The sequence below is a fragment of the Paroedura picta genome, chromosome 2 (assembly GCF_049243985.1).
Source record: "Paroedura picta isolate Pp20150507F chromosome 2, Ppicta_v3.0, whole genome shotgun sequence".
NCBI lineage: Eukaryota > Metazoa > Chordata > Lepidosauria > Squamata > Gekkonidae > Paroedura > Paroedura picta.
This window is the reverse complement of record NC_135370.1, coordinates 162,049,960-162,076,847: the sequence shown is the minus strand read 5'-3', so window position 1 is coordinate 162,076,847 and position 26,888 is coordinate 162,049,960. Positions and strand designations below refer to the sequence as shown.

The 26,888-nt window shown below is 44.2% G+C and overlaps 1 protein-coding gene across 11 annotated transcripts in view; it reads left to right on the top strand.

Moving 5' to 3' along the window:
• SYNE3 (spectrin repeat containing nuclear envelope family member 3) overlaps window positions 1-26,888 on the top strand; it is a 93,979-nt gene that overhangs the window by 9,171 nt on the left and 57,920 nt on the right. For 9 of the 11 annotated variants that reach the window (XM_077323598.1, XM_077323597.1, XM_077323596.1 and 6 more), the window contains exon 2: window positions 19,777-19,854. The gene's annotated coding sequence lies outside the window, so the exon portion shown is untranslated. Of the gene's footprint in view, window positions 1-14,152; window positions 14,255-19,776; window positions 19,855-26,888 lie in introns of all 11 variants that reach the window. The other 2 variants (XM_077323594.1, XM_077323595.1) reach the window with 1 other exon arrangement.

Here is a 26,888-nt window from a genome sequence, read left to right as displayed (position 1 = left end):
GCCTGAGCTATCTGTTTCAACAGCTGGTGTGGTTTATATGTTATGTTAGCAAGGACCCTCTGCCCCACACCAGAGCTTAGTGGACCCCAGTTTGCAACCTAGACCATGTCAGCTTATCTTGAAATGTACCAACTAGCAGGAAATGCCAAGAGCGGTGGCTGCTTCCGCCTGTTCTTTCCCAGGCCTGTTCCTCCAGCCTTATCCTGTACCTTCTGCCAGTCAGATGTGAAGCCCTGGCTCTCCTGTCAGGCAAGGAAGGGCAACTCCCTCATTGCCTACTCCCCACCACACCCTGTCAAGTCACAGCTGATGTGTAGCTATTCCCCCCCCCTTGGGGTTTTCATAGCAAGAGACATTCAGAGGTGGTTTGCCGTTTGTCTGCCTCAGGACCCCGGCATTCCTTGGTAGTCTCATGTGCAAATTTTGGCCAAGGCTAACCTTGCTTAGCTTCTGGGATCTGACAAGCTTGGGCTAGCCTGGGTTATTCAGGTCAGGGCATTGCGTTTTTTTTTTTACTGGTGCATTTAAAGGCCAATAGATGTTAACATGCGTCTTCAAATGAAGGTCCACTTTTTGTGGTGGAAGTCGAAAGAAAATGGATATTCCATTTAAGAAGTGTTCTCTCTTCCTGCCTTGCATCTCAGTCACAGTGTCTGGACAGGAAGGTTGCTTGTTTGCCTGCTGATGGGTCTTACTCAGCAGCTACAGTTTGCTTATTGGCCTGACAGGTGGTGACCCTTTCTTCCAAGCTGATCCACCAGCAGTGAGGCGGACTCTTGCCCTTCCTTACAAGCAGGGGCAGGGCAAACAAAAGGAATATCTCTTTACTCCATGAGTAATTCGACTGGGAGTGGACATAGCAATGACCACAAGCATAGATGGATTTAAAAGGGAGTTGGATACACAAAGGAGAAGTCCATCCACCAGCCAGGTCACTGAAGGGAACCTCAACGTTTGGGGTGCTGATTACCCAAAAATAGGAGGCAGCATCAGAGACAGGTCTCAGGTTGTAAGCCCTGTTTGTTTGGCACTCCAAGGCAATAGGTTGGCTGCCATGTGAAACAGGACACTGGACTAGATGGACCACTACTTTCACCCAGCAGACTGTCCTTATGACTACTGTCTACGCCAGTGTTTCTCAAACTGGGGGTCTGGATCCCTTTGGGGGTTGAATGACCCTTTCACAGGGGCCGCAGCAGGGCAAGCAGCTTGGCCCATGGGTGGGGGGAGGCATCCACACAACAGCCTTGCAGGGTAGATTGAGATAGAGCATTCGTCTCTCTGGAGCAGCAGAAAAGCGTGAGATCAGCATGGTGGGACCAGAGGCAGAGCTGAACTGAGAAACCCCAGAAAAAAACCAATTTATATACAATCATGAGCAATGGATCTTCACACCAGTGGTCAGTTTCCGTTTAATTTCTGTGAAAGAACCCTTGCATAATTTTATGGTTGTGGGTCGTCACAACATGAGGGACTGTATTAAAGGGTCGCGGCATTAGGAAGGTTGAGAACCACTGATCTATGCTCTCCTCAGTTATCTGCAAGAAAGGGCTTATAAGGTTGACCTTTCTAAGTGGCGATGGAATCCCTTCTTCACCGGTAGATCTAAGAGTCTCAGAGTGCTTATTCTCAGGTAGGGTCTATGGCTCAGTGGTAGAGCATCTGCCTGATATGCAGAAGGTCTCAGGTTGAATCCTTAGCATCTCTAGCTAAAAGGACCAGATAGTAGTTGATCAAAAACACCTTGACCTGGGATCCTGGTTTTTTCAATTTTAAACCACCTGGAGCAGGACTCTAAAGGGGCATCATTGAAAAATTGTCAGTAAATCAGTTATCCTGAAAACTAGTCAACTGGTGAGGTCAGCATCAGGCTGGTTGACTTCACCATGAACTTTCAGAGGCACGTGACCGATGAATTAGGCTGTTGTGCTTAAATGCGTCTGCTGCCGCATTCTCTGTTTCCTCGTTTTAAAGACACCCTGCCTGGGAACTGGCAGCACATCCAAGCTTTTAGCACCCAGTTGGATGAGTAAGAAGCCCCTCCCAACCCTGAAATACCATGTTGCAAGGGATTGCTTGTCCCAATTGTTGCATATGTTATTATCTCGCCGCTGCCTGGTGGAATGAGCTCCTAGGAAAGCTAAGGGCCCTGTTGGAGCTAACTTCCACCAGGCATTCAGTTGAGACTGGGCAGGCAGAAGATATTGCCCCTCCTCTAGTGTCCCTCATTGGTGCCATCACCTCTGGAGACTTGGCAAATCAGAGGAGGCAGGGTGGCGAGGTCTTAGTTTGGTGTGGGATTTGGGAATCACAGGCTTTTATGTATTTTATTGTTTTGTTTTGTTTTTCTCTGTTGCATCATATTTTATTGTCAGCCACCATGAGCTGACAAGTTAGGAACAGTAGACTATAAGTATAATAATAAATAAAATAATTGACTAATAGGATTTTGAGATCATACATCCAACCCCTTGGCCTCACCTGGATGGCCCAGGCTATTGTGATCTCATCCAAAATCAGAAGCTAAGCAGGGTCAGCCCTAATTAGTACTTGGATGGGAAGACTATTAAAGAAGTCCAGCATGACTGCACAGAGGGAGGCAATGGCTAAACTACCTCAGTTTGTCTCTTGCCTTGAAACCTGTGAAATTTTTTTTTCCTGATATCTAGCCTATATCGTTGTACTTGTAGTTTAAACCCATTACTGAGCGTCCTCTCCTCTGCAGCCAACGGAAACAGCATCCTGCCCTCCTCCAAGTGACAACCTTTCAAATACTTAAAGGGCTATCATGTCCCCTCTCAACCTCCTTTTCTCCAGGCTGAACATTCCCAAGTCCCTCAACCTATCTTCATAGGGCTTAGTCCCTTGGCCCCAGATCATCTTCGTTGCTCTCCTCTGTACCCTTTCAATTTTATCTACGTCCTTCTTGAAGTGAGGCCTCCAGAACTGCACACAGTACTCCAGGTGTGGTCTGACAAGTGCCGTATACAATGGGACTATGACATCTTGTGATTTTGATGTGATGCCCCTGTTGATACAGCCCAAAATGGCATTCACCTTTTTTACTGCTGCATCACACTGCCTGCTCATGTTTAGTTTACAATCCACAAGTACCCCTAGGTCTCGTTCACACACAGTGTTACCTAGAAGCATATCCCCCATCCAGTAGGCATGCTTTTCATTTTTCTGACCCAGATGCAGAACTTTACACTTATATTTTCTTATATGCTGCTTTTCTCTACCTGAAAGAGTCTCAAAGCGGCTTACCTCTCCCCACAACAGACACCTTCCCTTTCCTCTCCCCATAACAGACAGGCACCCTGTGAGGTAGGTGAGGCTGACAGAGCCCTGATATTACTGGCAGAATCAAACCCGGCATGCCAGATTAGAAGTCCGCAGTCCTAACCACTACACCAATGAGGGTTGCCTGGAAGACTGGAGAAAAATATCCTATCCTTTTCAAGGGTGTGCCTCCTGGAAAAAGAGGTTATTTTTCTCCAGTCTTCCGGGCAACCCTAATTACAAAGAGTAATCTATCGTGGGCTTTGAGGGAAAAGACTGAATAAACTTTACTCTAAATTCAGTCAGGCTTTTTGGAGACTATTACAAGAATTCTTTAATTATCCTGCCAGTTCTAATTCCCACGGGAGAAAGAAGGAACTGTGCAATTGTATGGCACGTCCCACTCCCTACTAATAAGCACTGCAGCTTGTTATTTGAGAAATGTTTAGAGAAGACATTTTGGGGGGATAAAATACACAATTCCGGTAAAGCCCTGGACATCTGAGTGGCTTAATGTAATTGCCTTATTATATGTGCCATGTATGACCTCTGCAAATCCCCACGTTAAATCCAAAAAAGTTTTAATGGAGTCAGCATTGCTGGGAACTTTTTTGGTTTTGTTTTAAATGGCAGAGTGGCAAAGGGCTTCTACGTATGTTTCCTTTGGAAGTAAGTCCCATTGGGTGCCAGTGGGATTTTATGCCTAAATTAATTTTCTGAGAACTTCAGTCTTAATTTTTTCTCTTTGTGTCTTTGTTTACGTGTCTGTTAAGTGGGACTCTATAAGTGGCCCTGCAAGCCAAGTTTTTTTTGTTCTCATGAGTTTTCCAGTCTAAAGTAACCTTTAGGTTGCAGCTCGTAAATAAAGTGAATTGTTTTAAAGAAAACTTATTTTAAATCAACCCAGAAACTCTGCAAGTGCCTATTTCCCTCTTAGAATTAATACACTGAGATAAGCCAGTCCACAAATAATTAAAAAGTACTTTAGAAGTCCAAGGTTGTCTGTGTATGATTCTTTAATATCAGAACACTTGGTTTACACAGAAGAGATAGTTCAAAAGACTGGTTTTCACAGAACAGACAACCAGTATTGTCAGGTTCATACACAACTTCATCAGCTGTCGTAACTATGAAAAATACATAAAGTCAACAGTCTTATGACTATTAAGTACAAAAATTAAAAATAAATATAAAGAACAGCATTCATTTCTTAACTTACCAAATGCAACTTATCACCACGAGTTCTTATCACCCTTCTTCCAATGAGGTCAGGGCCGCATATACGGTACCACTCACTCTGTTTTGTGGATCCATAATAAATATTTAGAAGTACTATCAACAGACCAAAGAATGTGTAGTTGATTGGCCATATGTCTCTATAGCAATCAGTTAATTAAATTTAAATTCATTTTCCAGTCACCTACATTTCCTTCCCTTTCAATCTTTTGGAAATATCAAAGGTACTGCAAATTTAAAAGACTCTAATAAACACCCATGTTTATCCGCAGATAAAAATTTCGTTGATTAAAATTGTACCCACCAATTAATCACCAAATCCTTGAGGAGACTAATAAACTAACTAAACCTAATTCAAGATGATTCCTCCGTAGGGTTGCCAGCTGCGGATTGGAGACTTTGGGGGTGGAGCCTGAGGACGGGAGAGTTTAGAAAGGGGAGGGACTTTCAGCAGGGTATAATGCCATAGCAACCACCTTCCAAGCAGCCATTTTCTCTGAGTGAACTGATCCCTATCACCTAGAGATCAGTTGTAATCCCAGGAGCCCACCACCTCCAGCCCACCAACCCATTCCTCAACCACGTCTGGCATGAGGGAAGGGACAAGGGAGCAACAGTAGCAAGCTTGTTTTACAAATCTAGGCTGTGTCTTTCTAATTGTGGTCTCTGTCAACAAAGGTGGCCTCTATGACCAACCAGGAGGAGCTCTAATAAAGACATCTGTGGTGTCTGAATGACTGGTGTACTTCAGAAAAGGCCAAAGGTGACTGAAAGTCATTACCGGCTTCTGGCAGCTGGTCTGAAGGGAAGCTGGTCATCTTCCAGTTCTTAACAGACTTCTTCTCTATCTTTCAGGGACTTGAGTGGAAAGCTGGAGAACATGGCACAGAGAGGAGTATTCTGTGCCACCTCCTAGGTTGAGTGAGGGTGATGCAAGACCAGTTGTGTAGATTGTTCATATGCCATGACAGGCTCTCCTGAGGTCCTTGGAAGAATAGGAAATATTTTAACTGTGTGGCTTCGCTTGAGACTCCTGGCGGAGTGCAGGGGAGGGTTTCAGGTGACAGTCTGTGCAATGTTCTTTGTTATCTGTGTTGGCAGTTGTGCTGTGAAACTGGGGTAGGGGGTGGGGGAGAGGTGACAGTATGGTTTGTGGTGTGGTATTCAGTGCTAAAGGGTTTGGCATGGGAGTCGTTTGCAAACTATACAGTCGGTTAGGCTGCCTCAGAACTGGCCCACCCAGGCATGGTTCTCACTAGTCTGTGGCTGTGCGATCACTTGCTGAGCTGTGTTTGTGCACAGCCAGAGTTTATTTATCTCCTTGCTTTTCAGTCTGTTTTCATGTTCACCTGTGGATCGTCAGGTGCTGATTAACTAACAGCATAATCCTAAGCATAGGTAGACCCCTCTACACTCATTGACTTCAATGGATTTAGAAGGATGTAAGGATTACACAGCACGGACCAAATCTCAGGGCAAGCCAGTGTGATGTAGCAGGTAGTTTCAGAGTAGGGGGCTTTACGCACCGGGATCTTTGTAGCAAATTGGTCATTGAATGAAAAATCGCCATTTAAAATAGTGGAATTCGTCGTTATGCATACCTGCCTTTGTAGTGGAATCCAGTTGCGTTTTGTAGCGTTTCCCACAGGCTTCCGGTCTCGGCAGAAATCGCTAGAAAGGAAGCGCTATTGCCAAGCTCGTCCCGCCCCTGGCCATCAAGCAGCCAATGGGCAGCCGTTAGCATGCTCCCAAACAGCCCCTTTCCCTTTAAGAAAGGTTTTTTTAAAAAAAAAACAGACCCATTGCAACGAATCTGTGTAGATTCGTTGCAACGGAGAGACCCATCCAGCTGCCTAGTGTGTTTGAGCTGTCATTTGATCGTTTGATCGTTTGATCGTTGCCACGCTCCCTCTGAGTGAAAAAAAAAATCCCCCCCCCTCTCACGGGCTCGATTTTCGGCTGAATGAATGTGTAAAAAATAAAGGGAAAATACATCAGCAAACGGGCTTTTCTGTGGTTTGTGCTTAGTGCCTAAAGGGGAGGGACTGAAGCCAGGGAAGCCTCTAAACAGAAAGAGGCTCGCTGGTGCGTTTATCCCCGCTCGCTCGTAGAAAAAAAAATGGCGATCGCTTCGCCGGAAGATCAGAGAAGAGAGCCAGGGGGAGGGACTTTGTAGAAACCGCAACAATGTTAACGCACAGGTCTTTTTCGCTAGTGTTGCAGATTGGTTGCAGGAGTGTATCGCTTTCCGGAGGGTGAATCCACTTTTGGGGATTTCCCTGAAAGCGCTACAAGGAAGCGCTTTTTGCAGATTGGTTTCAGGTGTGTGTCAGATTGTCGACGACATTGTGCAAAACAGCAAATCAGTAGCGTTTTCAATTGGCAACCATTGTGCTATTTTGAAGGCGTGCAAAAAGCCCCATAGGGCTTTGGAGTCCTGAGTTCAAATGTCTATTCTTTCAGGAATTTTGTTGGGTCAAACTTAGTGAAATTCTCCATCAAATTTACCTCACAGGATTGCTGGGCTGATAAAACAAGGCTGAATTGTGTGACAGATAGGAACTTGAAGATGCCTAAGAAAGGTCCATCTCAGAAGATGTGTGAACTTGGCCATTGCCTTAGTGAGAAAGACTACAGCTAGCATTTTGGAGAAGAAGGGTTGGTTTTTATACCCCACTTTTCAGTGCCCAATAAGAGCCTTTTGTGGCACAGAGTGGTAAGGCAGCCGTCTGAAAGCTTTGCCCATGAGGCTGGGAGTTCGATCCCAGCAGCCGGCTCAAGGTTGACTCAGCCTTCCATCCTTCCGAGGTCGGTAAAATGAGTACCCAGCTTGCTGGGGGGTAAACGGTACTGACTGGGGAAGGCACTGGCAAACCACCCCGTATTGAGTCTGCCATGAAAACACTAGAGGGCGTCACCCCAAGGGTCAGACATGACTCGGTGCTTGCACAGGGGATACCTTTACCTTTCAGTGCCCAAAGGAGTCTCTAAGCAGCTTGCCATCGCCCTCCCTTGCTCTCCCCACAGCAAAAACCCTGTGAGGTAGGTGAGGCTAAGAGCTTCTGACAGGACTGCTTGGTCAGAACAGCATTATCAGGGCTGTGACTAGCCCAAGGTCACTCAGCTGGCTGCATGTGGAGGAGTTGGCCTGCCAGGTTAGAAGCCACTTAACCACTACACCATGCTGGCTCTTTTGGAGAAAAGATGGAATAGGAACGAAGCAAGCAACAACACGATTCAGGAGCATGGCAAAATTGCCTGGTTGCGGGCTCTTTAGCAGTACATAGTGGCATGTGCCAGATCCCTAAGCACTGATACAAGAGGCTGTTTGTTTGGCTGAGCGTCATCTAGCAGCTGTGGCATTCATTAGTGCTTCTTTGCTGCCACTGAGAAACAGTGTCTAGGAATCACAGCTGGGCTTCATGCAGAGCTGGTAGTGGTGGTCCTTCAAAATTGCTGTAGGAATATTTACAGCAGCAGGTAAGGCAGTGGTGCGCTGCTTTGCCTCATGGATCTCTGCCATTCCCACTTTGGCTGTTGTGGCACACATCCCAGGTGGGAATGATTAAGCTCTTTACACATGATTTGGATGTTGCCTTCCGTTCTCTCATGCATGGGACTGCTGCACGCAAGATATAAGATGTTTCAACAGTCCCTTCCCACCCCGCACCCCACAGACATAGTTTATGGAGAATGCCTTTGGCCCATTACAGTCGAATGGGCTGTAATGGACCAATAGTTCTTTACCCAGATCTGGTTGTGTTCAGGTAACATTGTGGGGCAAAAGGCTAAAGGTCTTCTTGATCACGATCCAGAGCAGAAACTAGGTGTGCAGGAACTGAGGGCTATTCCGCACACGTTGGATAATGCACTTTCAATGCACTTTGAAAGTAGATTATCCAGTTCCGCACAGGAAAATCATGCTGCAAAAGCACATTGAAAGTGCATTATCCAGCGTGTGCGGAATAGGCCTGAGAATAACAAACAGGTAGCCTATACCTTTGGAACTGTCCATGGTCCCCACCCTGTGAACACCATCTTGTCAGATTCATCCTCATTATTGCCAACCAAGCCACGTCAGAGTTTCAGAAGCCACAAACATGTACATATGAAGATGCCTTATGCTAAGCCAGACCTTTGGTCCTTCAAGATCCGCATTGTCTGCTCAGACTGGCAGCAGTTCTCCAGAGTTTCTCCTTTCTCATCATCTACTGCCTGGTCCTTTTAACTAGAGATGCTAGGGGTTGAACCTGGGACCTTCTGCATGCCAGACAGATGCTCTGCCACTGAGCCATGACCCCACCCATTTCTATGGATACTTTACAAATGAAATTTATAATTATTTTGTGAGGATCCTATGCACCTGCGGCTTATCTTTGTGTCAGCTCTGGACAATAGGGTGGCCATTTTCAATGGGTGTGGCATCCCTTTAAAATAATGAATACCGCAAGAACCTTGATTGTCAACTGCCAGGATACTTTTTTGAACAGTCCCTGAATGTTTGGAAGAGGAAATGTTTTCATTACATTCTTCAAAGCTTCTAGATCCTCTTTTAACTAAATCCCTCTTTAAATCTTCCTTTCTTCGGATATTTACAAATCACTTCCGTCAGGGACTCTATATGCTGACAACCACCTGGAGCTAGCAAAATTATGACAATTCTTGATAATCACCACCAAACAGCAGCCAACAACAACTGGCAACTGGTACCAGAATTTTTCTCAAAGAAGATTGTTTTTTCTCATAGAATGCCAAATCCCAGTTTAATCAGAGAGATGGGCAGGGATAACACTGTGACTCAACGACCCTGCTTAGAGGAAATCCTAGCTGCCACAGGGCTATTGCTACCCTGAAATTGTTCAGTACTGTACGAATTCCTAGATTGCTTCGGTAATCCCTGTGTAGTTGGATTGTTTTGTTTCTAACACAGCTCGCCTGAAATTGCCACCTGCAAAGAGTTACTTATGGGGAAAGGAAAGGCACTCTAGGCACACTCAGAGACATGGTTCTAGCACTGCTTCACATGTTCCAGAGCAAAACAGACTTAGTTATTATTAAATTTGAATATATTTATTTATTTATTAAATGGTATACTGCCCCTCTCTGTGGCTAGGACATTTTACAATATGATAAGTTTTATAATACAATATAATACATTTATAATACAATAAAACAATGATATACCGAATGCTTCAATATGCCTGCTATTTTTCCATATATTTAGTATTCAGTGGTGGGATATTCTTTTGGAGAGGGAAAGAGGGATGGCCATTTGATTTTATTTGCTTGTTCCGACCTCAACGATATGCCTGGTGGAATAGTGCCTTTTCACAGGTCCTGCAGAACTTCAGAGATCTCAGCTGGGATCTGCTTCCACCAGGTTGGAGCCAGGACTGTAGCCAAGGCCAGACGTAATTCTTTCAGACCAGGGTCCCCCAACATATTGGCATTTAATGACCATAATGTTCTTCTGGGGGCATACTGCAAAAGGTGGTCCTTCAGATATGCCAGACCCAGACCACATGAGGCCTTTTGAAGGTTAGAACAAGGACCTCAGACTCAGTCCTGCATTCCACTGATAAAAAATGCAGCTGCTGGAGGGCAAGTTGTATATAGCAGGGGTAGTCAACCTGTGGCCCTCCAGCGTTTGCTGGCAGGGGCTCGTGGGAATTGTAGTCCATGAACATCTGGAGGACTACAGATTGTCTGCCCCTGGTATATAGGACTTCTGCAGTGTCCTGGTAAGGACCCGTGTTGCTGCAATTTGCACCAGATGCAGCTTCTGGGTCAAGGTTAAGGGGATGTAAAGTGAGTTACAGTAGTCTACCCTGGAGGTGGCCATCACATGGATCCCTAGGTTTTCCTGGGCCAAGTAAAGCACTGAGCCCTTGTCTGGAGCTAGGGCTTCTGAGCATGAGATGTCAGCTGGCAGTCTTGGGTTTATTATTTACTAGAGGCAAAGCCCATTGTACCCAGGAATACAATACTTGCCTGTACTGTGGCCTTCTTGGGTGCTGCCCCTCCTCCCCGTTCCCTGCTCAATCTTGAGATCCAGCATGGTGAAGTGGTTAAAGAATAGCAGGCTCTAATCTCAATGGCTGGGTCTGATCCACCACCCTGGGGTCCTGGAGATCTTTGGGAATATCATTCATTTCATAGAAGTATCATAGAATTGTAGAGTAGCAGAGTTGGGACCTCCTGGGTCATCTAGTCCAACCCCCTGTACTATGCAGGACACTCACAACCCTATAGCTCATCCACTATAACCTGCCACCCCCTTGATCCTTCACAGAATAAGCCTTTCTCCCCTGTGGGATTCCAAAGCAGCTTATATAGAATCATAGAATCATAGAGTTGGAAGGGGCCATACAGGCCATCTAGTCCAACCCCCTGCTCAACACAGGATCAGCCCTATGCTGATTCTAACCTTTTGAAGGTTAGAACCAGGACATCAGACTCAGTCCTGCATTCCACTGATAACAAATGCAGCTGCTGGAGGGCAGGTTGTATATAGCAGGGGTAGTCAACCTGTGGCCCTCCAGATGTCCATGGACTACAATTCATTATTATATTATATCATTCTCCTTTCCCACAACAACCCAGCGAAGTCGGTTAGGCTGAGAGAGTGTGGCCGGCTGGCCAAAATTTCTCAGCAAGCTTCCATGGCACAAATGGGGATTTGAACCTGAGTCTCCCAGATACTAGTCTGACACTCTTGATCCACACCACACAAGGATTCAAATCTGTCCTGAAGACAGAGGCCAGCAGGCCAGCATCTGACTCGAAAACCATCTGCTGAAAATAATGGTTGGGGTTCAGCAGGATGCTTCTGTTTAAAAGGTGAACACAACAGGGCTAATCCCCAAGAAACTTGGTAGAGTTCGGGTCACCATCTAACAAACCAGGTAACTTGTGCGGGGATTAATGCTTGAAATTATTGTATACAGCAGACGGCTGCTGAACAGGAATTAGTTGACAGAGGAGTAAGAAGAAAAAGCAGAAATTTGGTTTGGGGAGGGACTGTGACTAATGGCGGCTAATGGTGGGACGAGAGCCAAAAGCCATCACTGCTAGGGTTGCCAGCCTCCAGATGGGGCCTGGAGATCTCCAGGAATCCAAATGGATTCCCCTGGAGAAAAGGGCTGCTTTGGAGGCTGGGGGTCTGGGGCATTATACCTTACTGAAGTCCTGCTCCTCCTTAACCCTCTCCTTCCACAGGCTCCACCCCTAAAATCTCCTGCTGTTTCCCAACTCAAAGCTGGGAACCCTAAGCATGGTGGAACACATTAATGAATGTGCCTTATGCTGAGTCAGACCCCTGGTTTTGCTCACCCAGTGACCGTCTGCAGAGCATCCATGTGCTCCATGGTGTTTGTCCAGTGTATTTCCTGCCACCATTTGCTTCTTCAAGAAAACATCTCTTCCCCAAAGCATTGAGCCAGTCCCAGCTTTCTTCCACCTCACTGAAGCAGGAGGAGCTTTGGAAGAGTCCAGAAGACCTCACCTTTGTGTCTTCAAAGGAGGACCCATTTAGAAACACCTTAGGGGGATGCTTGGCTTGCAGACCCCCAATTTTCTGTGACTGGCCACAGCAACCCATGGCAGCCATTTTGTGATGGCGTCTATTCCTTGTTCTCGACATTCCAAAAGTGCTCACAGACTCAACAAGATTGGGGACCCCCTGCCCTCAGATAGCCTTAATGTCATTGAATTGCACTGGCCGCAGTTCTCCAAGGGCTCAGGCGGCGGTGTCTTTCTTCAAGACTTGCTACATTAGCTCCTTTCACCAAAGATGCCAGGGGTTCAACTCAGAACCTTCTGCATGCCAAGCTGGTGTCATGCCACAAAGCTACTAGGACTACTCAGCAGCTACAGCCGCTTTTCAAGTATTTCATTTCATGAAACCAATCTTAGTAAAAAAAAAAGAAAGGGTTGCTTCCCTTTTACTCACAATTTCCTGGCAGTTGCTTCTCTCTCTTTTCCTCTCTGCTCTTCTCCTGCTTACAAAATGTACAACTGACACAAGAAAAAAGGTTTGTCGAGTTTTGACTTTATAGAGCAACTTTTCCTGTTATAGTTGAAAGGCATGGCTGAATTCTCCAAATCTCGGCTAATTTATTTCCCCTGCATTCCCCCTTTGGGTGAAAACCACTGAGTGAAAAGCAGCTGAATATTCTGCTTTACAACTGAACAACATCCGGAAGAAGATCCTGACAGTCAGAGCGGTTTCTCAGTGGAACAGGCTTCCTCGGGAGGTAGTGGGTTCTCCATCTTTGGAGATTTTTAAACAGAGGCTGGGAAGCCATCTGACAGAGAGGCTGATTTTGTGAAGGCTCAAGGGGGTGGCAAGTTACAGTGGATGAGGGATAGGGATGTGAGTGTCCTGCACAGTGCAGGGGGTTGGACTAGATGACCCAGGAGGTCCCTTCCAACTATTATTCTATAACTCTATGATTCTATGAACAGGGAGTTTAACAGGGGGCAAGCCCACAGGATTGGTCCTTCCCACATGGTGGCATCATTCAAATGTTCCCCACTGTTGCATGGGATTCACTCATGAAAAAGGTCTTTAACATGGCTAGCCTTCTAAAGAGGAATTTGAACCTTGGTCTTCTTACTCCAAATCACAGTATACTTGCGCTAGCAGTCTTTTAATGATCTTTAATGGTGGTTTTCCTGGAAGTTGCTCAGCTATTATGGCTGGTTCTTTTTGGTCTGTTGTGGGTTTTAAATTCTTGATGGCCACATTATCATTCTGATTATAACTGAACACTGTCTTGGGACCAATGCGCTAAGAGGAAGGTTATACATCTTTGTAATAAATGAATGGCCATTTCGCTTGTTTTCTGTCTTGTCTCCAAAACTCTATTTAAAAAAAGGAATTGCATTTCTGATAGCAAAAAGCGCTTTCAGATCCAAGCTCAGGGCTATTACAGTGTGATGGCAGATTGTAAGGAGGGAGCATGGAACACTTTTAGAGCATGTGCGGAAGGTACCAGGTTTGGTTCTTAGCATATCCAGCTAAGGGTAGCGCTTTCTGGAAAAGACCTCTTTCTGTTGAGACTTGGAGAGCTTGGTGGTCCACTACTTGATAAAATACAGCTTTCTATATGGATGCAGTGAGGCAGTGTGCATTTTGACTGTGCACATACCTGTAAAGAGCTACTTCAAGTGAACATGTAGTTTAATACAAGTAAGCATGTTTCAGTACCAGCCAGTTCGGTTCATGCAAACACTGGCAGGGGCTCATGGGAATTGTAGCCCATGGGCAGCTGGAGGACCACAGGTTGACTACCCCTGCTCTAAGGCATCATACCCCACTGAAGTCCCTCCCTCCCCGACCCTCCCTCTTCAGGCTCCACCTCCAAAATCTCCAGGTATTTCCCAACCTTCTGCGCATGTAGACTTGGGCTGAAGCCCTGGGCCTCCAGCCTTGTTTCAGGACTGAGCGTACTGTCTCATCCACTCAAGAGAATTAGGCCCTGGGATTGAAAGCAGATGTTTGTTCTGCCTCTGGCCCACAGTGCCTGGCATTCTATGCGCAGTGGGAGGGTGGGTGACTAATCTATGGAAAACGGCAAAACCCCAGGCAGAAATGAGTCACGAGAAAGCAGCTTCTTTTACTTAACTCTAGAAAACTTCTTCAAATGGGTCGAAACTGATCGGCGCGATGTGGCGTTTGTGATTTGGTTTGTGAAGAAGACACCTGGAGATGAATCTGTTGGCTGGGATTCAGGCAAGTCTTCGCAATAACCGCTGTTAATTTTGCCATGGTTGTTTTGCAACATAAAACACATTACTGGCTCAGGGCAGATGTGGTTATGAAAGGGGATTTGAAGGGCCGGATTGTCTTAGGAGCAAGTTTAATTATTTTGGGGCACGTCGCTTTGATACGGTGCCAAACTTTTAGGCCCTGCAGTCATCGGATCAATAAGCCTTCTGTACTAAACGCCCTTGTGGGTGTGGAGGCGAGCTCTTTAAAGTGTTTATGATCATGTGCTTTCACCCTACATATACTTTTGCACCCACGTATGACACTGAAATTAAGAGTCTGCTTGTGGGTGTCCTTTATTAGGAGACACACCCTACCTTTCCTAGAGGGTTTGTTGTTATGTTTTAATTTGGGAAAAAAATAATTAAGTTTTACGAGGCAGAGCTCTGCTTAATGACCAAGGTGGCAGTAAGGTAGAAACAGGCTTTAGAAATTGGATTTTGAGTAGCACCTTAGAGACCAGCAAAATTTTCAGGGTCAAAATTTTACAGAGTCGATGTTCCCTCCATCAGATATCTCTTCGTCAATCAAAGAAGCCCCATTCATCAGATGATATCCAATGAAGGGCAGTTTAAAAGCTTAAACCCTGAACATCTTCTTGGTTCTAAGGGGCTGTTCCACTTGAGTCTTGCGGTTCTACTGCAGACCAACAGAGCGATCCCCTGAAACAGACTTTAGAAATTATGTATTTTTCTGGGCCATAAAAGTGTAAATGGAGGCTTAGGAGCTCAGGATTCTGGACTGGATGGCCTGAACAACCTGATCTTGCCGGATCTCAGAAGCTAAGCAGGGTCAGTTGTGGTTTGTACTTGCATGGGGAACCACCAAGGTCATCCAGATTTCTCACACCATAGTCCTAAAACTGGCTCAGACTAGTGTACATGACATGCTAGGATGCATTCTAACCATGCAGTTCCAAAAACCTGATTGGACTTCCACATTCAGAAGATGGATCGACCGTTTCCACGGATTCTCCCCTCCTGACGCTGACCGCTACTTTGCCTTCTCCAGAGAGTCAACCAATCTCTCTAGAAAAGGGTTGCCAGCTTCCAGGTAGAGCCTGGAGATCTCCTGGAATTAAAACTGCTGTTCAGACCAGAGAGCTCAGTTGCCCTAGAGGAAATGGCTGCTTTGGAGGGTAGACTCTGAGGCATTATACCCTGCTGAGGTGTCCCCCCCCCTTCCCAAACACTCCCCTCCCCAAGCCATTCCCCTAAATCTCCAGGGAATTCCCAGCTCAAACATGACAGCCTTACCCTAGGAATAACTTACGTGGGGAGGGGGCTCCATGGACTGCAATGGAAGGGGAAAGGAGGGAAGTTCTGCTCTGCAAACTCCGTGGCTGATTGGATCTATAGCATTGTATAACACTGGACCTATATCTTTTCTGACCGGGCAGTAACATCAGGGCTCTCTCAGCCTCACCTACCTCACAGGGTATCTGTTGTGGGGAGAGGAAAGGCAAGGTGATTGTAAGCCTCTTTGAGACTCCTTTGGGTAGAGAAAAGCAGCATATAAGAACCAACTCTTCTTCTTCAGTAATATCAGGGCTCTCTCAGCCACACCTCCCTCACAGGGTGTCTGTTGTGGGGAGAGGAAAGGGAAGGCGACTGTAAGTCTCTTTGAGACTCCTTTCAGTAGAGAAAAGCAGCATATAAGAACCAACTCTTCTTCTTCAGTAATATCAGGGCTCTCTCAGCCTCACCCACCTCACAGGGTGTCTGTTGTGGGGAGAGGAAAGGGAAGGCGACTGTAAGCCGCTTTGAGACTCCTTCTGGTAGAAAAAAATGGCATATAAGGACCAATTCTTCTTCTTATAGTGTAGTTCAGGTGTTTTTTCTCTGCTTCTCGTATTATGGGGTACTAATGCGGAATGGAATGTGTGCTCTAAACTCTAGTGCTAACAGTATGTTGTTCTTTCACATTTATACCTCATCACATCAGTTTGGGTCCAGCAATTTCCAACTAAGGCTGCTGTGGGGCATTGAAACAGAGAACTGGTGGGCAGTGTAGAAAAAAGGAAGACCCTCTTGCGTTGGTACAAGTAGTAATAATAGCAGCCGTAGTTTTTGGTGAACTGGCCTGGATAGCCCAGGGTAGCCTGGCCTTGGAAGCGATGCAGGATTGTTCCTGGTTAGCACTTGGGACAGGGGATCGCCAAGGAAGTCCCAGGTTGCTACGCAGCGGCAGGCAATGGCCACCCACCTTTGGACGTCTTTGGCTTCAAAAAGCCTACAGGGTCACCATAAGTTGCCTGCAACTTGACTGCACTTCCCACAGTCAGTTTTTGGTACCTATGTTTTGGGAATTTATACATTGGAAACAAAAAATGGAATTAATCAGCTAGATTTATTCACTATCACCAGTTTTCATCACCTTTGTAGCAACATATTAAAATGACTGTTATAGCAATGACAATAGGTCAGAGTATTGGTGCTCGTAGCCCTAATTCTCAAAACAGCTGATTAATTGGTAGATGTTTGTCTTAGGTTGTGTTATTTCTCCATTGACAACTTAATATTCTGCACAAAAATCCCTTACATGTAGAAAACTATCAGTTCAGGAAGAAGACGAGGCTAGGACTCTTTTCTCTTCTTTTCTGAAGTGATGATCAGAAGTTATTTGCCTCAGATCATCTGGCCAGCATGTGAGCAAATGTTTGCAAACTTTACTTCTTCCCTGAGAGGTCTAAATCTTCTTTAAAAAAAAAAATTATACATGCTTGTTCTCATGCTGCCAATTGGGACTTGTAGCTCAGAGGCTGGGTGGGAAAGGCAGCATGTAGGTTAGGCAATTTTTCCTTCTGATTTGCTTTTTAAAAATATTGCATTTACATTGCAAAACAGATCTTCAATAATGCAATAAAGACAAACAGAATTTTTTAATTGCTGGAAGTACCAGCATTTATTAGTTTTAAAGCATAAAAATAGAAAGAAACACAATAATAAAATACAGAAATATTGAACCTCCACATAGTTTTAGTTAGCCCTTATTCAGCTAATACATTTGTTAGCTATCTACGTATATAATCTGTATAGTGCTTTGAATTCTTCTTCTGGTCTGCTGTTGACTAGACTGGTTAGCTTTGCCATTTTAGATAGAAGAAGAAGAGTTGGTTCTTATATGCCACTTTTCTCTGCCCGAAGGAGGCTCAAAGTGGCTTACAGTCGCCTTCCCTTTCCTCTCCTCTTTACAGACACCCTGTGGGGTGGGTGAGGCTGAGAGAGCCCTGATATCACCGCTCGGTCAGAACAGTTTTATCAGTGCCATGGTGAGCCCAAGGTCACCCAGCTGGCTGCATGTGGGGAAGCGCAGAATCAAACCCGGCATGCCCGATTAGAAGTCCGCACTCCTAACCACTACACCAAACTGGCTCTCCTAGTTTATCCAACCAGTCCGTTATTCTTGATAGTCCTGTTGTTTCCAGTTCTTAGCTCTGATTATTCTTGCCACGCTAGTTGCATAGAAAAAAAAGTCTTCAGCCTTTCGAGGATTATTAACTGCCAGTTTCATACGTTTTACAGTTTTGCCCCACAATAGTTCCCATTCATCTAATGGAATATTTCATTTATTTAATCATTCAATGTTTAACCTGTTCGTTTTCAAATTCATATTTTAACAACAACTTCTAGATCTGCTCTTGTAAATGAGGTATGGCTTGAAATACAGTATTTCCAAACTCAGGTTTGGAATTAATTCCAGCGCACACCAAATTTGAGCTCAGTTCATCCAGTGAATGGAGCACATCCGTTTTCTGCTAAATACTGCAGACTACCAAAAGGAGGAGGGGGGTAATGACAAATGAGATTAAATCCAAAGAGCAATCAGTCTCCTCAGAGCTGATGAGAACCACTCCCATCTGTCGATAGGTGGGCAAAGCAGGATAAACAGAAAATCAGATCTAATCTAGGGAAGTGCAGGGTGAACACGATAAGCATCCACGTATAGAGGTACAGCTATCCAGTCCATCTGACTAAATGAACTCTAGCTCAAAAAAGTTTATGCTGGGATAAATTTTGTTAGTTCTGACATGCTGTTGGACTGTTTTATTTTGTTTTATTCTGCTGCTACAAACTAACATCGCTGCCCACCTGGAGTTATCACTGTGGGAAGCAATACCAGCCTGCCGATTGAGATCCGCCTCTTAAGCCCTGTTCCTGAGACCCCTGTCTTCAGAGGGGAGGCAGGTGGTGTCCAGAAACAGGGCATTTTGGGGGGAGAAATCTTGCCTTTGGGCAGCCCTGGAGGCTCCCCTGGCACCTATTTTCCTTTCATTTAGGAACCAAAAATATGGTGTTTTACCCAGGTTTTTAAATAGGAGTTTTCTCTTAGCGCTTTTTAATGTTCTGCTTCTGTTTTATGGATAGTTTTTGTTTATGGTGTTTGTGTCCAATGGCTTGTGTTTTATACAGTGGTTTTGAGTTGTAAACTGCCTCAAGCTAGACTCTCAAAAGGCTGGGAGAACTGATAACTGAGGTCTCTTATTTTCATGCTTTGGAACTAATTTTCCATGATCTAGTTTTCCATGAGCCAGGAGTTGTTGTTGTTGTTGTTGTTGTTGTTGTTGCTGCTGCTGCTGCTGCTGTTGCTGCTGCTGCTGAAAAGAATAGATTTTGGAGAGGGCTGGGAGCTCAGTAGGTTTGTGATTGGGGTTGGATATGAACCAACTGACAAACTCAAAGTTCATCACGAATTTCACTTGTTCGTGAAGCAATGTTCACAAACTGAAGAACTGCTATGAACTTTTTGTGATTTTCGATACGGTTCATGGTGGTTTTTGCTCTTCACAAAGAAACGTCCTAGCAGCACGGAGCTCCCCAACACTGAGCTGTTTGCTTTTAATGTCTCGGAGCCATTTAAACCCCTGCTTTCTGCTCCCCATGAGAAGCAGTGGAGAGCAGAAAGCAGGATTTTAAACTTTAAATGGCTTACAAACTGATACAATCCAGGTTAGCTTCTGAATCAACCTTCTCATTTGCATGGATTTGTAGTTTGGTTCATGGTTGAAGTACAAACCAGACTACAAAAATGCAGTTTGTGCCTATGCCATAGAGTCTGCCTTTCGAAACTGCCATTTTTTCCATCGGAACTAATCTCTGTAGTCTGGATGTCAATAGCAATGACAGGAGAACTCCAGGCCCTACCTGAAGTTTGTCAACCCTAAACATGGTGCGCCCCTAGAAGACCTCCTTTGCTTGTGGAAACCAAACCTATGTGTGAAAGGAAGTATATTCATTTTTGATGGACTTAATTTAAATCAGAAGTGTGCATGCACATGGAAACTTATTCCTTGAATTTAAAAAACATTGTTGTCTTAAAGGTGCCATTGGACTCAAACTTTGTCCTGCTGCTTCAGACCCATCTGACTCTATCTGCAGTAGGACAGGATAGAGAGGAATCTTCAAGGGATAGGCAAAGTTCATTTCTGGGAATTGTAAATATGAGAGCTTTTATGTGGTAGACTAATGATGCAATTCTTATTTTAGGCAATTGAACAGAAGTTGGGATCCTAGTTTGGACCATTTCAGCAGAGAGATACCAAGGTTGCAGCCTGACGGCTGAAGGTAAGTGTGTCATACAGTATTTTTCCTGGTGGTTCTAGAAGAACAGGGGACAAGCCATGGCCCAGAGGTAGAGCTTTGCCTGCAGATGGTCTCAGGTTCAATCCCCAGCTTCCCCGCCGTACAAGACCTCAGCCTGTGATTTGAGATAAACAGCTTCTTAGGCTTGTGTTCAACCAGAAAAAAAATGCCAGTCATTTGGATGAGCTGAAGTTCACATGTATGCGAGCATATTTTTGTGCAGCATATCCCTGTGAACTCGGCTGTGTTGAGTCCTCTCTTTGCAAGCTATTGTTTGGGTGATGCATGTGGGAAGGAACAAAGAATTGGAAATTCATCATTACCTTCCACTCACTAAGTCCTGGGCAGTTGCCTTCCCTTTCTCTGTAAGTCTGTATTTTCTAAAATGTGACCCAGGAATCTTTGTAAAAGTTCCATGGGACACCTGCTGGGCCTTTTTGGCCAACCATGTGGACAAAAATGCCAGAAAAAAACTACTTGGAAGGACATTTTGGTCAGGAATATGCAGATCGGTTGTGAATGAAAGAACAAGCCATTTGTAGAGATCAGTGTGTCAGTTAATTTGATATCCAGTGGGAAGCGATGGCATTCCTGTGTCCTCCAAGGGGCCTAGTCAGCACCTGTGCCTTGGCTCCTGCCCTCAAGTGCCTTTATCCAATGTAGCATTAACAATTATGAAAATTACCTCAGAACATTAGAACCAGGCAATCCTTTGGACCACAGCCACTTCTATGTTATTGCCTCTGTACACAATTTGACACACTCCTGCCTATTTAGACCACAGCTCTCAGAAGTAAATCTGGAACCCTGATCGCTTCCAAATGGGAAGAGCTATGAAAAGCTTGTCACAGTTCAGTAATTGGAAAATACGCTCTAACAAGGAACAATTGCAGTTTCCTACAATGTGTTTCTATCCCTGTCTATTTGCATTTGCATAAGAATTTGGTTTGGGATGGCAGTCAAGTGAGGGAAATGGGATAATCTGAAACATGCTGAAGTGATTTCAGAGCCTATGCAGTCCCAAAGATTGGTTTAAACGTATATTTAAGGAGCAGTGTAGTTACAGATGTAGAATGCGTCTGTATGTCAAATTAAGAAGAATCAGTAAAGATTTGGGTAGAATACCTTGGGAGGGAGGGATATGTGGTACTTTGTTTATTCACAAATTAATGTCAAGCAAATTCTAACAAGATGCACACAATGTTAACCGTACAGGCAGACAACATCTTCTTGGACACTATTAATTCCAGCCCAATGAAGCTGGTTGGATATCACTCCCTGGCACATAATTACTACAGGCTACCCATTGACCTGTGGGTATTATTTCACACAGGTTTCAAAATCACATGAATCAACTTTCCCGGGGTTGGAAATGACTGCTGAGGGAGGGGGTGCAGAAATTCATTGACAGATCCCTGAATCCAACCCTATGCGAGCGTTAAGGTTTTGCTTTTTAATTTTTCTTAAATTGCCAAGTGATTTTTCCTGATTCCTGATTTTTAGCATGCTGTTCAGATCGTCAACTTGTTTTCTATTCCATCAGCACTCAAGGGAGATGTTTTGTGGTATGGATTTTTTTGCACGTTTTTCTCCCTTTGAGAACGGTGCAGGAGGTTCAACGTAGACTTGTGCACTGGGGGAACATGCTACATCTTGAAACTTCGATATTCAGCCGAGCCATCACTTGACAAGCAAACAAACAAATATACAGCAGAATGCTAAGCAGGGCTTCCCTTCAGTCAGCCAACCAAGTTCAAATCCACTTAACTCGCACGGATCCCAGCCAGTGCAATGTGGGAGTAGGGTCCCCATCCTTCAAGAGGGGTGTGGAGGCCTCCCCAAATTACGACTCGTCTCCAGAGCACAGATATCAATTCCCCTGGAGAAAATGGCCACTTTGGAGAGTGGATTCCAAGAACTGTACTCCACCGAGGTCCCTTCCCTCTCCAAACACCAACTTCTCCAGGTTCCAACCCCAAACCTCCCAGAATTTCCACATACTGAGTTGACAGTCCTACTTTGGAGTCATAATTCAGTTTGGGGAGAGTCTTCATCAATTTTTTCAGCAGGTGAGTGTGCCTCCCATTCCAGGTTCTTTGCAGAGTCAGGCACATGTCCATGGCCATCACTTGACCACATTAAAACCCTTCTCCTCTCTGCTTATATGATAGGATAGCATGGCTCTAATAATACTGTCAAACAAAACATACCCAGTAACCAAGGCATTCAGGATAGATTTGCAAATATTAATGATGAAAGCCATCTTGATATTTTGGCAAACACTGCAGTGTCAACATCATTAAATTGTAAAATATCATTCGCTTGAATTTCCTGTTTCCTAGCCATCTGTGCAGTGAGCAGGATCTCTACATCTAATGGATACTGTGGCCTTGTGTTTTGTGTGTGTGTTACAGTTTCCAGCTATTATCAATAAGAATTAAATGACATGCAAATGTCAGTTGTTTCAGTTCACAAATGAAACAGAAGTTATATTAAATGATGGGCTGGTTATATGACCCGTCGCAAGATGGTTTGACTGATAGTGGCAGGCAATAAATCCAACCATTTGCTGGCAGGGGCTCATGGGAATTGTAGTCCATGGACATCTGGAGGACCACAGGTTGACTACCCCTGTTCTAGACCACCTATCTCCCATTGGAGTTGTGGCAGTTTACAACATATTAACAAATACATAGATACTTTATTAATTACATATTAAAATTCTGAAAATTAAACGCTAAGAATAACCAACTCTCTACCCAGCGACTAATTTGGTTGATTCATATGTTCACGTTCATATTCAGAACACTGTCATTATGTAGTAAGTTACCTTGACCTCCCCCACACCTCAGTTTTGTGGGTGCCAAGATTGACAATGAAGGCAAGTCAAAAGAGGGAAGGGGGTGAAGGCGACAGTTAATTTCATTCAAATTCAAGGTGTACTTTCTTTTCCATACAGATGGAAAAGATCACCCCCAATAATTCCATGCCAGGAAAGATCAGATGTGAGATGAGAAGAAGAACTGGGTTTTTGTACCCCGCTTGTGGTCCAAAGGAGTCTCAAAGCGGCTTAGAGTCACCTCTCTTTTCTCCCCCTCGTTCCTTTACAAGGGGAACAACAACAATAACAGGGTGTTGCAATTTGTGCAAGAATGGAGTACAATGTTGAATGGAAACAAAAAAAAGGGGAGGCATGACTAGAGTTGCTGAAATGGAGAAAAAACTCCATGTGCAATTAGTCAAGATTAAAAAATCAATGAGAGAAAAAGGAAGACAATGTATTTAAAAATGTAGATCCTACTTTGTTTCCTTGGACTGAAGACAGCTGACAGTACACCTGTGACAACAGTGATGCCCTTAGCAGCGTGACACACTGCTAAGGGACTAAAGAGATCCGTTCCCCCCTGAGAAAATGGCTCCTTTGAAAGATGGACTTCATGGCATTATGCTGCACAGAAGTCCCTTTTCCCTCCCCGAGCCCTGTCTTCCCCAGGCGCCACTCCTAAATCTCCAGGAATTTTGCAGCCTGGATTTGGCAGTCCCATGAGATTGGTATGTTTATGGTAATTATGGTATTTAGAAGCATAAAAACTGGAATGTGCCCAGCATTTGTGAATGAACTAGCCATGCGGGTTGTGCTGTATTGGGGGGAGATGAGGGAGGGAAATGGTTTTAATCCTCTCCATATTTCTCAGAAAAAGGGGGAAAAAGCCAGCCGCAAGTAGAAGACGCCGCTACAGTAGTTTCACATAGCACTAAAAATAGTCAGGATGCGTGGGCCAAGAAAAAGAAGTCGTAGAAAGCCAAACAGACTACTGGCCATTTTTAAAAAGCAATTGTAAACAGAGTGAGAGGGGAAACGAAGCCATTTGGCAAGTTTCCTTTCAGATTTTTATGTCCTGTGGTAAGGCAAAAGAATTCAAGGTCTCGTGCGATTACCTGTAGACTGTTGTACTTGGAAGCAATCTAGAGGTACTTGGGCTCCCTCTGAAAGGAATGGTTATTTTGTGGTTTTCCTGACATTTGGCACAGAGTTTAAGGGGCCTGTCCCAACACTACCACTTGGATTTTTACTTTTGAAGGAGCCTGGGGAGTAGACAGAGGCCCTTGTCTTTCTTCTGTTTATCTATTGCAGGGCTAGTCAACCTGTGGTCCACCAGATGTCCATGGACTACAATTCCCATGAGCTCATAGGAATTGTAGTCCATGGACATCTGGAGGACAACAGGGTGACTACCCCTGATCTATTGTTTATCTGTTTATCCCATCTTGAGGGAGATCAGGGTAGCACAGGGTGGTTCTCCTCCATATATATAATTAATAATAATAATAATAATAATAATAACAATAACAATAACAATAACAACAACAACAATAACAATAACAATAATAATAATAATAATAATAATAATAATAATAATAATAATAATAATAATAATAATAATAATTTTCTCCTCACAATAACAATGTTAAAGAGACAAGACTTGAGAGAGGGTGACGAGCCCGAGGGCACCCAGTGAGCTGCTTGGCTGAATGGGGGTTGGAGCTCGGGATTCCCCTGGCCTAGGCTGATCTTATAACTACTTCTATACTTGCCAGCAGGCCGGTGGGAGAAGAACAAGGAAAAATCTATGAGGCAGTGTGTAAATAAAGTATTTTTAATCTCAAATGTCTTTTCTTTTCAAATGTTAAATGTTTGGTTAAGCCAAAACGAGGTCCGGATATTTATTTGCCACTTTCAGGACCAGATCTTTTCCTCAGTGGCTTATCCCTATATGTGTAATGCAATAAACATATAAGAAACCCTTTTAAAATAAAGTTGCAATAGTACATCTAAATAAACCTAAATAAATTGCAAGAATCCCACCTCTAAGATTTCTCAGAGTTTCCGATAGGAGCCTCCAATACATTTTGAGCCCATTTATACTATAAGGTATTTGTTATGCTTATTGGTATATTTGCTAAGTGGAAAAATCGTGTTTTTTAAATAGATAGATTAACCTATATTGGATTTGTTTTTTACATAATGTAGAGATTGTCACTTTGAGAATTGTTGTAATTTATTTTTATTTATTTAGATGTAGCATTGCAACTTTATTTAATAAAGTTTGTAATGGGTTCCTTATATATTTATGTATGTTTATTTCATTACACATAGAGGGATAAGCCACTGAGGAAACGATATGGTCCTGAAAGTGGGAAATAAAAATCCAGACTCTGTTTTGGCTTAATCCAGGGGTAGTCAAACTGCGGCCCTCCAGATGTCCATGGACTACAATTCCCATGAGCCCCTACCCGTGAATGAACATCTGGACATCTGGAGGGCCGCAGTTTGACTACCCCTGGCTTAACCCATTTGAGAAGAAAACAAGACATTTGAAATTAAATATACTTTATTTACATGCCGCCTTATCAATTTTTTCCTCATTCTTCTGCTTCATTGAATCGACTTGCCTTCATTTTTTCTTAGCAGCCTGGTAGGGCCTTGAGGCCTTCTGGAATTACAACTGATCTCCAGACAGAATCACAGAATCACAGACAGTAGAGATCTGCTCCTCTAGAGAAAATGGCAACTTTGGGGGGAGTGGCATTATACCTTACTGAACAAAAAGAAGAGCTGGGTTTTATGCCTCACTTTTCACTACCCAAAGGAGGCTCAAAGTGACTTACAATCACCTTCCCTTCCTCTCCCCACAACAGACACCCAGTGAGGAAGGTGGGGCCGGGAGAGCTCTGAGAGGGACTGTGACTAGCCGAAGGCCCCCCAGCTAGCTGCATGTGGAGGAGCACAGAATCTTCAGATTAGTGTCCATCACTCTTCACCTCTACGCTGTGCTGGCTCCCTCCTTGCTGAGGTCCCTCCTGTTTCCATCCTCCCCAGGCTTAAATCCCCCCCCCCTCCGTCCAATCTCCACAAATTTCTCACTCTGATACTGTCATTCCTTTTTTTTTTTTTTAGAAAGTTTTTATTTTTATTTTCCAAAGTTAAGACAGTGAGATACATGCAATCTATATTGTCAATACAGAAAAAGGAAGGCTATGATCTTCATTTAATACACTTAGTTCCCTGTTTCAATCCCCTTTGTATTATTTTCTTAAATAGTTCAGGTAAGGGCCCCATTGTTCTTGAAAGGCCTCTTCTGTTTTTCCGTTAACTATCAGTGTCAGTTTAGCCATCTTGGCAAAGTCAGCTAGTTTATTCAGCCAGTCTTCTGTCGAGGGTAGTTCTTGCGTTTTCCATTTCTTGGCCAATTCTAGTCTTGCTGCCGTCATCGCGTAGAAGAAGAAGCTCTGTGTGTGGGTTGGGAGGCACTGAGGAGGAACACTTAATAACATAGCTTCAGCTTTCATAGGGAATCTAAGGCCCCACATTTTCTGCATAATAGTATGTATTTTTGCCCAAAACTTATAAACTTTTTCACATCTCCACCACATATGAAAAAAAGAACCTACTTTATCATCACATTTCCAACATTTGTTATTACAATTTTTGGCAATTTTAGCGATCACTTTTGGTGTTACATACCACCTATAAAACATTTTGTACCAATTTTCTTTAAGTATTTGACTGTTAGTATACTTTGGTATTCTAGACCATACTAGCTCCCATTGTTCCATTGTCACATTAGTCTCAATATTTTGCATCTGATACTGTCATTCCTGACCACTGTGCCACACTGGCTGTAACCTCGTCCTACCCTGCTGTTGGTTTAAACGGAACGCAAAAGGAGATCTTTTTATTCGGTAGCGTTTCAACTAATAAAGAAGCATTTTGCGTGGAACCTCATTAGAGTTTCATCACACATCATAACAGAGGTGCTGGAGGGTATCCAACCACCTCTGGAGTCCGCAGATCCAGATTTTCTTACTTCCCCTTCCGGTTGCAGCCCTCTGACCACTTTGAAGGTTTGTTCCTGGGGCCTCTACGGATGCTCCGTAACAACCTAGAGGGCGAAATGGGAAGGGGAACTGGCCGATCATGCCCCTGTTCTGCCAAGAAAAAAAGCCCTTCCATC